Source organism: Onychomys torridus, chromosome 8 (genome assembly GCF_903995425.1).
Source record: "Onychomys torridus chromosome 8, mOncTor1.1, whole genome shotgun sequence".
Lineage (NCBI taxonomy): Eukaryota > Metazoa > Chordata > Mammalia > Rodentia > Cricetidae > Onychomys > Onychomys torridus.
The window spans coordinates 75,257,720-75,270,715 of NC_050450.1; positions in this window are offsets into that span (position 1 = coordinate 75,257,720).

Genomic DNA, 12,996 nt, shown 5'->3' on the forward strand with positions numbered 1-12,996 from the left:
GTGACACAGGACCATTTTGTTCTTGGTCTCTACTTTAAGAAGGCTGAAGTAGCTATATTTGATGTTCCTGTTTCATTTAAGGATTAGAACCTAGTGACTGCCTGGCATGGTAGCACATTCTAATAATCCCAGCACCAGGCACATGATTTTTCTTTGTGTAACAGTCCTGGCTGTCCTGGAACTCACTCTGTGGCCCAGGCTGGCCTCTAACTCAGATATCTGTCTGTCTCTGCCTCCCAAGTGATGGGATCAAAGGCATGTGCCACCACTGCTTGACCCTCTTCCCATTGAGTTTTTTTGTTTTTATTTTTGTTTTTGTTTGTTTTTCGAGACAGGGTTTCTCTGTAGCTTTGGAGCCTGTCCTGGATTAGCTCTGTAGACCAGGCTGACCTCGAACTCACAGAGATCCACTTGCCTTTGCCTCCCAAGTGCTGGGATTACAGGCGTGCACCACTACTGCCCGGCTTCAAATTTTAAGGATCATCTATCACATATTTGATATGCATTTAGTTGAGGGAAAAGAGAAATGTAGATGTGGTAAGATCAGCTTTCTCAAAAGATCAGTATAATAAAAGTGGTGTGTGTGTGTGTGTGTGTGTGTGTGTGTGTGTGTGTAAATTTGTCTTACCACCAGACTAGTGGGTCCCTAAAAGAAATTTCTACTGAAGGAAACTTTAAAAATTAAGTTATTTATAGTTTATAACAATTTGATGTTGTCTTTTTTGTTTGTTTGTTTTTTGAGACAAGGTTTCTCTATGTAGCTCTTTGCCTTTCCTGGAACTCACTTGGTAGCTCAGGCTGGCCTTGAATTCACAGAGATCCTGGCTCTGCCTCGTGAGTGCTGAGGCATTCCTCTGGAAGAAGGTAAGCAAATTCCTCATTCCTTCCATGGGCTTCACTCCACCTATCTGCAGATCGGTTCCTTTGCTCTGCTACACCCACACACCACAGATACCAGCATTTCAGATCCTCCCGGTTAGGAGTGTACTATGCTCTCTACACCTCAGACAGTGTACCTTTGTAGCCTTCAACTTTAAGGGGCGTTGGCGATGACGTGGCAGAACAGCTCCTATCTGGTCTATCTAGTTTCTTGGCACAGAAAAAACAACTAGAAAGGAGAGAATCCCATGAGCAGTCCCTCTCAAAACTCCTGCTCACTTCTGTCTGTATCTCTCCAGAAGGAGGTAGGTCATGACCTCTGCCAGGTCAAAGGTCGACAATACAGACTTCCTCCTGCAGATACAGGAAAGCCCACAATCGAGGAACCTTGGGGTGGCAAGGTGGCTCAGCAGATAAAGGTGCTTGCTGCCAAGCCAGATAACCTGAGGCGACCTCTGAACCACAGAGGAAGAAGAGAATCTCTCGGAACCTGAAAGCTGCTGCTTTGACTACTGTGATGGGTAAAGCTGGTGTTTTGACAGGATCCGCAAGAGATTAGCTGGGCATGTGTGGGAGTTACCTAGATTCTGGCTATTGGGGGTGGGAAAATTTACCTTAAACGTGGCGGTCCAGTCCGTGAGCTGATGTCCTGGACTGAATAAAACGCAGAAGGTGGGTCAGGCACAAGAATTCCCCAGCCTGTTTCCTGGCTGTAATATAATGTGACCTCCACTCCGGCTGCCATGACACCCACACCAATGTTCCCTCAAACTGGGAGCCCACAAAGGCCCTTCTTTCCTGTTACCTTTACCAGATCCTTTTAAGAACGTTTTATTACCTTTATTAATTTTGTCTGTGCATGGATGTCAGAGGACAACCCTTGGGATTTGGTTTTCTCCTCCCACCATGTGCATCTCCATGACTGAACTCATATTGTCAGCTTGGCGGCAGACAGGTGCCTTAATTGCTGAGCCACCAGGCAGGCCCATAGCCGGTGTTTTGTTTTAATAGCAAAACAAGAAAGTAACCAGCAGAGTTATTTCCTTTAAAAAAAAAAAAAGTGTGTTTGTGTGTGTGTGTGTGTGTGTGTGTGTGTGAGATTTCTCTATAGAGCTCATGCTAGCCTTCAACTAACAACCTTCCTGCACCTGCCTCCTAAACACTGGAACTACAAGCATGTGCTCGAGATCTGCTGATGCATTAAAAATTGTTAAAAGCAGTACACTATGTGACTATACCACACAAGTCAGGGAAGATGGCCAAGGTTCAACGATGAACTCAGAATCAGTGGCACCTCCTTTTAACTCTGGGTTCCAATTAGTTAACCACACTGACGAGACCACAAAAGGGTGAAGATACCAGGCAACTAGAACACTAACAGGCTAATGTTTCAGGTTGGGTTAGCAGCTGTGGAGAAGAAAGCAGGAATTCAGATCAGTGGACACGGTGGCACACTCTTGTCCGGTCACTTTGAGGGGTGGTTCTGGTCAGGAGTTCAGAGACCAGCATGGGCTACATGAGACCCTGTCTCAAAAAATTAAAATTAATTAATATAGACAGACAGTGGCGGTGCACACCTTTAATCCTGGCATTCAGGAGGCTGAGGCAGGAGGATCTCTGTGAGCTCAAGGCCAGCCTGGTCTACTGAGCAAGTTCCAGGATGGCCAGGGCTACATAGAGAAACCCTGTCTTGAACCTCCCCCCACCTCATCCCCCACCCCCAGAAAAAAAGAAAAAGGTGAGAGAATTCCCGAAATGAAGGTATTATGCCATGAGGGGAAGTTCTGGAAGATTCAGAGGTGTTATAGGCATGGAAACTCTATTTGGTCTCTCTCTCACATACACACACAGACGAATAGATAAATAACTATTCAGCCTTCTCTCTAGCCCTCACCTTGTTTTGAGACAATCTCTCACTGGCCTGGAGCTCACCAATTAGGCTAGCCCGCCTGGCTAGCTAGTGACAGGATCCTCCTGCCTCAACCTCCCAGATGCTAGAGTTACATGAGTGAACCAACATTCCTGACTTTTTCACATGGGTTCTGGGGATTGAACTCAGATCTTCATGATTGTCTGTCAGATGCACCACTGATTGAGCTGTCTTCCAAGCCCCTGTTGTGGCTTTTCTGGGGGCAGGGTCTCAAATAGCCCAGCGTGACTTTGAATTAGCAACACAAAAGAACGCTGGTTTTGAATTCCTCATTATCCTGCCTCATTTTCCCAAGGACTGGCATTACGAGGGTGTACCGCCAGGTACAGTTTCTACGTGTTTATTTCAGAATCGCAAGACCTAAATAAACGATAGCAATCGGCATGCACCCAACCAAAGGGAAGTTGATCCATTACAGAGGAAGAGGGTTGGGAAGAGCATTTGTAGTGTACCCGAGAACATTGTGTGTTAGCACTAAGAATTATAGCTCCATCACTGGTTAATTAAAAAATTTTTTTTTTCGAGACAGGGTTTCTCTGTGTAGCTTTGCGCCTTTCCTGGAACTCACTCTGTAGCCCAGGCTGGCCTCGAACTCACAGAGATCCACCTGCCTCTGTGCTGGGATTAAAGGCGGGTGCCACCACCGCCCAGCTTTATTTTTAATTTTAATTTTTATTTAAAATATACTTACACCCATCTTATTTTGTTTATTTGTTCAAGAAAGAATTTCACTGTGTATCTCAGATTGACCTGGAACTTGCTACGTTGACCATGCTGGTTTTGAACTCACCGTCTAACCCAGACTGGCCGCAAACTCATAACAATCCTCCTGCTTCAGACTTCGGAATGCCAGGGTTACCTGTGTGAGCCACACTCTCAGTGTCTGCCCCTCTTTTGTGTTGTTTCGTTGTTTTGTTTTGTTTTGTTTTATGTTTTTTGAGACGAGGTTTCTCTGTGTAGCCTTAGCTGCCCTAAAACTCACTTTGTAGACAAGGCTGGACTTGAACTCAGAGATCTATCTGCCTGCCTCTGCCTCCTCCAGAATGCTGGGACTAAAGGCGTGTGCCACCACATCTGGCAACTTCTACCCTTCTTTAATAAAGCAGCCTCACACGCCTTTAATCCCAGCACTTGGGAGGCAGAGGCAGGCGGATCTTTGTGAGTTCAAGGCCAGCCTGGTCTACAGAGTGAGATCCAGGAAAGGCGCAAAGCTACACAGAGAAACCCTGTCTTGAAAAAAAACAAACCAAACCAAACAAACAAAAATCTTTCAGAACATCTTACGAGGTTGGGGATTTAGCTCAGTGGTAGAGCACTTGCCTAGCAAGCACAAGGCCCTGGGTTCAGTCCTCAGCTCTGGAAAAAAAAAAAAAAAGAGCAATGCCTATGTGTGCAAATCGAAAATGGTTGAGGTCACTTGTGAGACCTTGATGACTAACTGGTTTTACCTGCTCAGGGATTCGTCAGGCCTGGCACCACTTTGTTTGCCGCCTTCTTTTAGATTGTTCTGCAGTACTGGGGATTCAATTCCGGGCCTCCCACATGCTGGACTAGCCCCATTCTACCTCTGAACCACACCATGCCCTGTGTTGGATTCCCAGCTCCTTATAAACACTGGGCATGGTAGAGCATGCCTGTAATCCTATTTCTTGGGAAATAGAAGCAGAGGATCAGAAGTTGAAGACCAGGCTTGGGTACATGAGATGTGTTCAAAAAAGAAAGAACGGGGGGGTTGGGGGGGAGCGGGGAGGATGGGAGGGGAGGGAAGAGCAGAGTAGGGGGGAGGGGATGAAGAGGAAGAAACTGTCCAGGGAGATATCTTGTGGCTGACTTCCCAGATGAATTGGCTGGAAGACAAGCAGGAAATAAAGGCACAGGCAAATGGAAGTAACTGTTTAACAGGAGGTTGATTACACGGGTGTGGAGGAACCTCCCCAGCTAAGAAAAGAAGGGCAGCTATCACACAGTGCAGACTGGAGAAAGCTTGCTTGTTACTCAAACCAAGGGAAAAGCTTCCCAGGCTTGTCCTTCCGCCACGGGGTGGGACTTTAGCCCAAGGTGATCCAAGAGAGAGACCTGAAAGAATAAACATTAACCTCCCTCTCTCTGGTCTCAAGTAGGGTTCCAATTGGGGTAGGGCTCAAAGTGCCCTTTGTCTCCATCTATAAGGTGTTTCAATAGAAAAGAACTAGGATGGGGCTGGAGAGGTGGTTCAGTGGTTAGAGCACTGTCAGCTCTTGCAGAGGACCCAGTTTCAGTTCCCAGCATCCATGGTGGCTCATAACTAACTGAGACACTAGTTCCAGAGAATCTGCTCTCTGCTGACTCCAAGGGCACCAGGCACATGCAAGCAAAACACTCATACACATGGGTGTTAGGTGCACAGATGTTTCATGTTTTAGGTTTTACACATACACACACAGAGGGTCTTATTATGTAGCTATGGCTAGTCTGATACTGTGTAGCCCAGGCTGCCTTTAAACCCTTGGTAATTCTTCTGCCCCAGTGTCCCAATATTGGGATTATGGGTGTGAGCCACTACTCCTGGCTTTGTTTTTTGATCTTTTATTTTGGTTTGTTTTTGTTTGGTTTGTTTTTCAAGGCAGGGTTTCTCTGTGTAGCTTTGGAGCCTTTCCTGGAACTCACCCTATAGCTCAGGCTGGCCTCGAACTCACAGAGATCTACCTGTCCCTCCCTGTTTTTTTGATCTTAAGATTGCTCTTTCTAGGGTGGGGACGAGGGACAGGGTCTCACTTTGTAGCCCAGGCTAGCCTAGAACTCACTAGATAGCTCAGGTTAGTCTTGATCTCATGGCAGTCCTCCTGCTTCAGCTTTTAGAGTGCTGGGATTGCAGACCAGACAAGCTTGATTTTGTGTGTGTGTGTGTGTGTGTGTGTGTGTGTGTGTGTGTATGCCATGTGTGTGGGTGTTCCCTCAGAAGCCAGATGGGGATGCTGGATTTCCCTGGGAGCAGCTACACTCAGGTCCTCGGGAAGAGCAGAGAATAGTCCTAACCACTGAGCCATCTCTCCAGCTGCTGGTCTATCCTTGGAAGAGATCACTGTGGCTCCTCTATGAAGAATAAGGAATGAGAGAGAAGCCTAGACTAACCCAGGCCGCCAGGTGTGGGCTGTAGACATGCACCACCCCCACAGCACCAGAAGGGTAGAGACAGAAAGATGTCAAGATGGAGGCCAACTTGAGCCATAGAGTAAGCCTGTCTCAAAGGACCGCAATAGGGCTGGAGAGATGGCTCAGTAGTCAGGAGCACTTGTTCTTGTGGAGGACATGGGTTCAGTTCCCACACTCACGTGATGGCTCGCAATCGTCCACAACTGCAGTGTCTGTGTGTGCAGTGTGGAAATGTCACCTTGTGTAAGACAACTTGTGAGCGTCATTTTTCTCTTTCTACCCTGTGGGTCCTCGAGATTGAATTCAGGGCATCGGACTCGGTAGCGGGAGCCTTGACCCACTGAGAGGTCTCACTAGCCCTTCATTTCTTTTTCTTTTCAAGATTTATTTTTATTCATGTGTATGTGTGAATATGGATTTGCACATGTGTGTCATGTGTATGAGGTTGCCTGCAGAGGCCAGAGAAGGGGCTGGAGTTAGAATGGTTTCGAACCACCTGCCATGGGTTCGCTGGAAGAACAGCCAGTGCCCTTAACCACTGAGCCAGTTCTGCAGCCCCACAGACATTCCTTAAGGGTTTCTTTGTGTAGTCCTGGCTGTCCTGGAACTTGCTCTATAGACCAGGCTGGCCTCAAACTCACAGAGATCCACCTGTCTCTGCCTCCGGAGTGCTGGGATTAAAGGCTTGTGCCACCACCGCCCGGTTCTTAATCTCTTTATTTGGAAAAAAGTTATTTCCATTTTCTGTCTGTTCTCACAAATATTTTTGGTCACTGATGGGAATATTGACTTGCTTTCTCTCACTCCAGTATTGTCAACATTCTTTAAGAAGGGTCAGAGAGCCGGGTGGTGGTGGCTCACACCTTTAATCCCAGCACTCGGGAGGCAGAGGCCGGCGGATCTCTGAGTTCAAGACCAAGCGTGGTCTACAAAGCAAGTTCCAGGACAGACTCCAAAAGCTACACAGAGAAACCCTGTCCCCCTCCCCCCAAAAAAAAGGGAGGTTGGGGATTTAGCTCAGTGGTAGAGTGCTTGCCTAGGAAGTGCAAGGCCCTGGGTTCGGTCCTCAGCTCTGGGGGGAAAAAAAGGGTCAGAGAAGATCAAATACATTTGACATATGGGAAGGTTCTCTTTTGAAACTCATATTGGGAAAGTTCACTTGTTATAAGACAGTATTCAAGTCAGATGTGGTAGCATACAACTATAATCCCACCAATGCTTCAAATTCAAGGGTAGCCTAAGTTACAGAGCAAGTCCTGGGCCAGCCACAGCTATAAAGTGAGACCCTGCCTCTTCCCGACACACCAAAGCAAACAACAACAGAACAAAAGAACCCTTTTTGGTTTTGGTTTCTCTGTGTAACAGTCGTAGCTGTCCTGGAGCTTGCTTTGTAGCCCAGACTGGCCTCAAACTCACAGAGATTCTCCTGCCTCTGCCTCCAGAGTGCTAGGATTAAAGGCATGTGCCACCACTGCCCAGTCCCCCCAAAACCCATATTGAAACCATGTTCTCTACCTGTCATCTTTGAAGAGTTAACTGAAGATAAATCAGAAAAATCACAGTAGATGAAAAGAAAGAAGATCCAAGCACGAGGCTGGAGAAAAGACTCCGTCTTTCAGAGCACTTGCTGCTCCTGCAGAGGACCTGGGTTCCCAACACCCACAATGGCCTGTGTAACTCCAATTTCAAGAGATCTAATGCCCTCTTCTGGCCTTCTCAAGCACCAGGCATGAATGTGGTGCACATATACACATGCATGCAAACATTTATACACATAAAAAAGTAAATGAAATCTAAGAAGAGGAGAAGGACCCCCAACTAAGCCAGCACTTTGAGCAAAGTGACCTTGTAAATTACCTTTGGAAGTTTCATCTAACATTCAGTTACCATGTTAAAAAGAAATAGGAATGTGACAAGGTCAACTATTCTGCCAGGTAATTTTACAAAACACATGAGGATACATGTAAAAGTGAGTAAAATCTAAATATGATTGCTGTAAAAGAATAACGCTGTTTTGAAAGAAACAAGTGAATAGTTTATTTTGAGTGTGAGCTGGGGACACTGCTTCATTCCCTCAAGTGGTGGGTTTCACTGTAGGAGAGGTCACATTAACTTTATGGTCCCAGAACGAAAGGTTATGCATCAGCATACTTCCTCATTGCATGGGTGGGGCGTCAGGTAGGGAGCTATTGAAGAGAGCAGGCAGAAACAACTTGGGCTGAGTTCTGCCTTTTTGACTTCAGACTCTGTTTTACCTGTATGGTGAAATAAGGTTCAGGTTCCTAAGCCCTAGGGGAGAACTTTCCAATGTCTGCCCAGCCTCCTCCTTAGACAATAGAAATATTCTGCTACACCCCTCAGTTCTCTATAACACTATGGCTGTTCCTAACAACAGAAAGAACAAATGAATCTGTTTGATTGGGCTGAAAAGATCTCATTTTGTGTCAGTTGACAATGGTGGAATGTCTGGGATATCTCTCTGTATGCTGTAAATATGTGTGGCTCCCATTGGATAATAAATAAAACTGTTTTGGCCTATGGCAAGAAAGCTTACAGCCAGGCAGGAAATCCAAGCAGAGATACAGAGAGAAGAAGGGAGGAATTGAGGGAGATGCCGGCCGCTGCCCATGGAGCAACAAGATGCCAGCAGACCGGTAACGCCACAGCCACGTGGCAACATATAGATTAAAAGGAATGGGTTAATTTAGGATGAAAGAACTAGCTAGCTAGAAGCTGAAACCATTGGCCATACAGTTTGTAATTAATATAAGTCTCTGAGTAAATTTTTTTTTCTCTTTCCGGAGCTGAGGACCGAACCCAGGGCCTCACACTTGCTAGGCAAGTGTTCTACCACTGAGCTAAATCCCCAGCCCTGAGTAATTATTTTATAAGCGGCTATGAGACCATAGATGGGAGAGATTCATCCAGACTGCTGGGCAAGGCAGGACCGGAGAAAATTCTGTCTACAATGGCATGCACAAGGAAAGTCCCTAATCTTTAACTTCTGATTGGTGAACATTGCAAGTGTGACTTGGCAACAGATGTTTGTGATTTTTGTGCTTATAAGCCTGGCTTCTGCCCCTGTTTGGGGCTGTCAGGAAAACTGAGGCTCCCAAGTTCTTGTCCTGCAGGCCTGATTGATCAGTGACCAGGCTTATGTGGTGATTTATTAAAGTCTTCGGAACCCATAGTCTTATCCCCCTCCTTCCTCTTATAGCAAGAAGCGCGGGAAAGCATTAGTCAAAGGGTTCTGATTGGATAATTTAAACAAGGCACGAATGGTTACAAAGCTCTGATTGGACAATTCAAGTGAGGCGTGAATAGTCAAAGGGTTCTAATTGGACAAAGCTCTGTCAAAGTGAGGCGCGAATAGTCAAAGGGTTCTAATTGGACAAAGCTCTGATTGGACAATTCAAAGTGAGGCACGAATAGTCAAAGGGTTCTGATTGGATAGTTTAAACAAGGCGCGAATGGTTCTGATTGGACAATTCAAGTGAGGCGCGAATATATAAGCATAAATCAAATGGGGCGTGGATTCAGGCTCAGGGCGGTTTGTGGGTTTCCTTGGTAACCAGATATGTGTGTCGACTCAACCCCTATCTAGAATTCCAGCTGCTCTGGTTGCCTTCTAGCTGAATTCCTTTGTTCCCCTACGTGCCTCACAAGCTAGGGGGTTTGCACAACAGGGCAATGCTTATCGGCTATCTGGGCTGTGGTACACAGTGGATTGGGTGTAACATTTGGAGGTTCCCCTGAGGTGCCCCATTGAGGAACTGGATCCAGACATCCTTTAGGGGGAATCCACGAGTCCTCCAGAGGCAGGTAAGGTTTTGGTGCCGAAGGTTTGGACTCAATAAGGAGGCCAGACATGGCAGAACTCCCTGAATCCGGGAAAGAGGATAGACGCACCTCTTACACAGTGGGTTCCCAGCTTGGTGGACCCAAGTGTTTCTGGCTAGATGAGATGAGATCAGTATCCCGAGTGGGGCGGGATCCAGGGGCTTCCCGGGCAGACGGGGGATGGTGTCTTTATTGGTTGAAGTCTTGTTCATCTTACTTGTCTGTCTTGTCCGTTGTCTTATTTCGTCTGTTTTAGCGTTATCCTGGTTGTTTGGATATCTGTCCGCTTTGTTGTTTTTCCCGACACTACTTTCGGTTTCTCTTTCTCGATGTTTTTATAACTGTCAGCTTTTTTTTTTTTTTTTTTTTTTTTAATGTTGCTGTTCTGTTCTGGTCTCTGTCTTGTTTTATACGTTGAGATTATGGGGCAAATCACCTCAACTTCTCTTACGCCCTAGATCTCACCCTACAGGGCTTCAAAGGTTTTCAAAGAAAAGTTTATGCTTTGTGAGATATGGTCTTCCCAGAGATGATGCCTCAGCTGCCTCTTGGGCCCAGCTGATAGAGTAGCAGGATGTCTGAGCCCCACTGGTGGGATAACCTGGTGTGTGCCCCCCCCCTCCCCGCCACGCCCTTGAAATTACAGCTGGAGGAAGTAATGAAAGTTTTGTCTGTTATGAAGGCATGAATGTGGCCACTGCGTGTTTGCATCTGACTGGTCCTCAGTGTCTGAGTTCACTGTGTTCTGTGTGTCTTGGTTACAGCTCAGCTGTTGCAGTTGGCCTCAAGGGCTCAGAATTTATCTTTGGGCTTTCTGGCCATTGGATTTGATATAATAGGGATTCAAATGTCACCTGGGTATAAATAATATTAAAGTTGTTTTATGCTGTTCTATTTTATTAAAAAGCTGGCTCTGAGACTGGGTTATGGCCCGCCATTTTTCTCACCCAGGCTTGCTTTTACAGTGTCTATGACCAGGGTCAAAGAATCGGTGGACAGGAAGAACAAGAACGGAGAGGCTAAGAAATTATTGGCTTATAGGTCACTGAGTATGGTTAAAAATCTGTAATATTTGTAACAAAAAGGTTACCTTAAAACTTTAACACAGGGTTAATAATCAGAAGGTTGCATAGATAATCTTAAAACAAAGACCTAATAATCCATCAGCATCTACGGTTCTGGGCAAGTGTTCAAATATGCTAACCTTGCTTTTTACCCTTTTAATTCTAGTTCTAACTAACTATTTTTGTTAACTGAAATATGTCAACCCAGAACATGGTTTTTATGCTTAAAGACTTACCCTGAGAAGATTGCACTAAGATTCCAAACACACAGAGTAATCACTGGCCAACTAATGTTGGGCCACAGCTAAGCAACAGAAACTGGGGTATTTCTGTCTTATGATGGAGTAAGATGGTGACCTTAAAAAACAGTCTGGCAAAGAACTTGGAGCAGTTTCTCAACCTATGGGTCATGACCTTTTGGGGTCAGGGCTTTTTACAAGAGTAGCCTAGGGAGGCCTGCATGCCAGATATTTGCATAACAATGCACCACAGAAAGTTAAAGACCATTGGCTTAAAGAATGTCTCCCTCTACTTAAGGATTATTCAAGTATACAAGGATTTACAAAATCATTAAAGAATTTATATATAATCTCTGTTTTTGCTAGCATTGTTAAGCTGTAGCTATTCTGGTAAACTGAGTCATACAGGAAAGTACTGTATTCTATAATGGTGTACTATGTAAGGATCAAGAAAGTTCCTTTTACAGACTGTGTTTATAAGTTAGAAGTCTAACACTGAAACTGAAAGAGCTTCAATTCAGAAATCTTTTGTTTGTTTGTTTTTCAAGACAGGGTTTCTCTGTGTAACTCCTGGCTGTCCTGGAACTCACTTTGTAGACCAGGCTGGCCTCTGACTCAGAGATTCTGCCTGCCTCTGCCTCCCTAGTGCTGGGATTAAAGTCTTGAGTCACCACTGCCCCGCAGAAATTTTTTTTTTTTTTTTATTATAAACTGTTAAAGTTGATTAAGCCTTGAGATGTTCTGAACTATACTTTATAGTCATTCTAAGTACTTATAGTCAAGCACAGGAAAAACTTTATTTAGTTCCTTTTGTATTTTCAAGTTATAGCCTAAAACAAATAACGGAAAACAAACCAGGGTTGTTTGGCTCAGGCCTTCAAACTGTCAGAGATCTGATGACCATGGCATTTAAGATATTTAAACTTAAATGGCAGATGGAGACTCCCAGATCCTAGCAGGGACTCCCAAGGTCTCCAAGAAGACAATGGACACAGCAATGGGCCACTCTGCCTGAACTATGGTAATGCTAACTCCTGGGCAAGACTGCCCCTATGTGTCATCTGCCTTTCCAGGGTTCGGCCTGAACTGTGGACAAGCAGGACACTGGGGATTGCCCCACTTTGCCTAGACAAGGTGAGGTCAGTCCCCCATGTTCCTCCCCGACAGAAAAGCCTCTCATCTTCTGGGCCTGGCAGCCAAGACCGCTGTCCTGTTTCCTCTATTCTCATCACCATGGAGACCACAGGAGCCTGGGATATCTATCTGGGTACGGACCATGGACTACCTTCTGTCCTTTTGGTTAACCCTTTTCAAGTCTCTGATCACATTGACAACTAGGCTAACTGTAGCTCTGTCAGCTGGGCAACAGCAGAAAATCAGCTCCTTTCCTCAAGGCTACGGCCACCTTGTTAGATCATTAGTCAGTTCATTGGTCAGTTAGAGCTACTAGATCTCTTGTTAAGAAAAGGCAAACAGGTTTACCTTGCTCACAAGCTTCATGTCAAATAAACAGGTTTCGGGTATAACTTTTCCCTAAAGGAGAATAACTTACTCCTGCTGGGCGGTGGTGGTGCACGCCTGTCATCCCAGCACTCAGGAGGCAGAGGCAGGTGGATCTCTGTGAGTTCGAGGCCAGCCTGGTCTACAGAGCTAGTCCAGGAAGCTACAGAGAAACCCTGTCTCAAAAAACCAAAACAAAACAAAACAAAAAAACAAAAACAAAAAAACTACTCCTGTCTCTGGTAAATGATTATGGAAAGAAAAAAAAAAGTTCAAAAGCATTCATTCTTTAGCATGGAGTCTTTTTTCTCATAAAGCTCACTTTCGCCGGGCGGTGGTGACACATGCCTTTAATCCCAGCACTCGGGAGGTAGAGCCAGGTGGATCTCTGTGAGTCCAAGGCAAGCCTGGG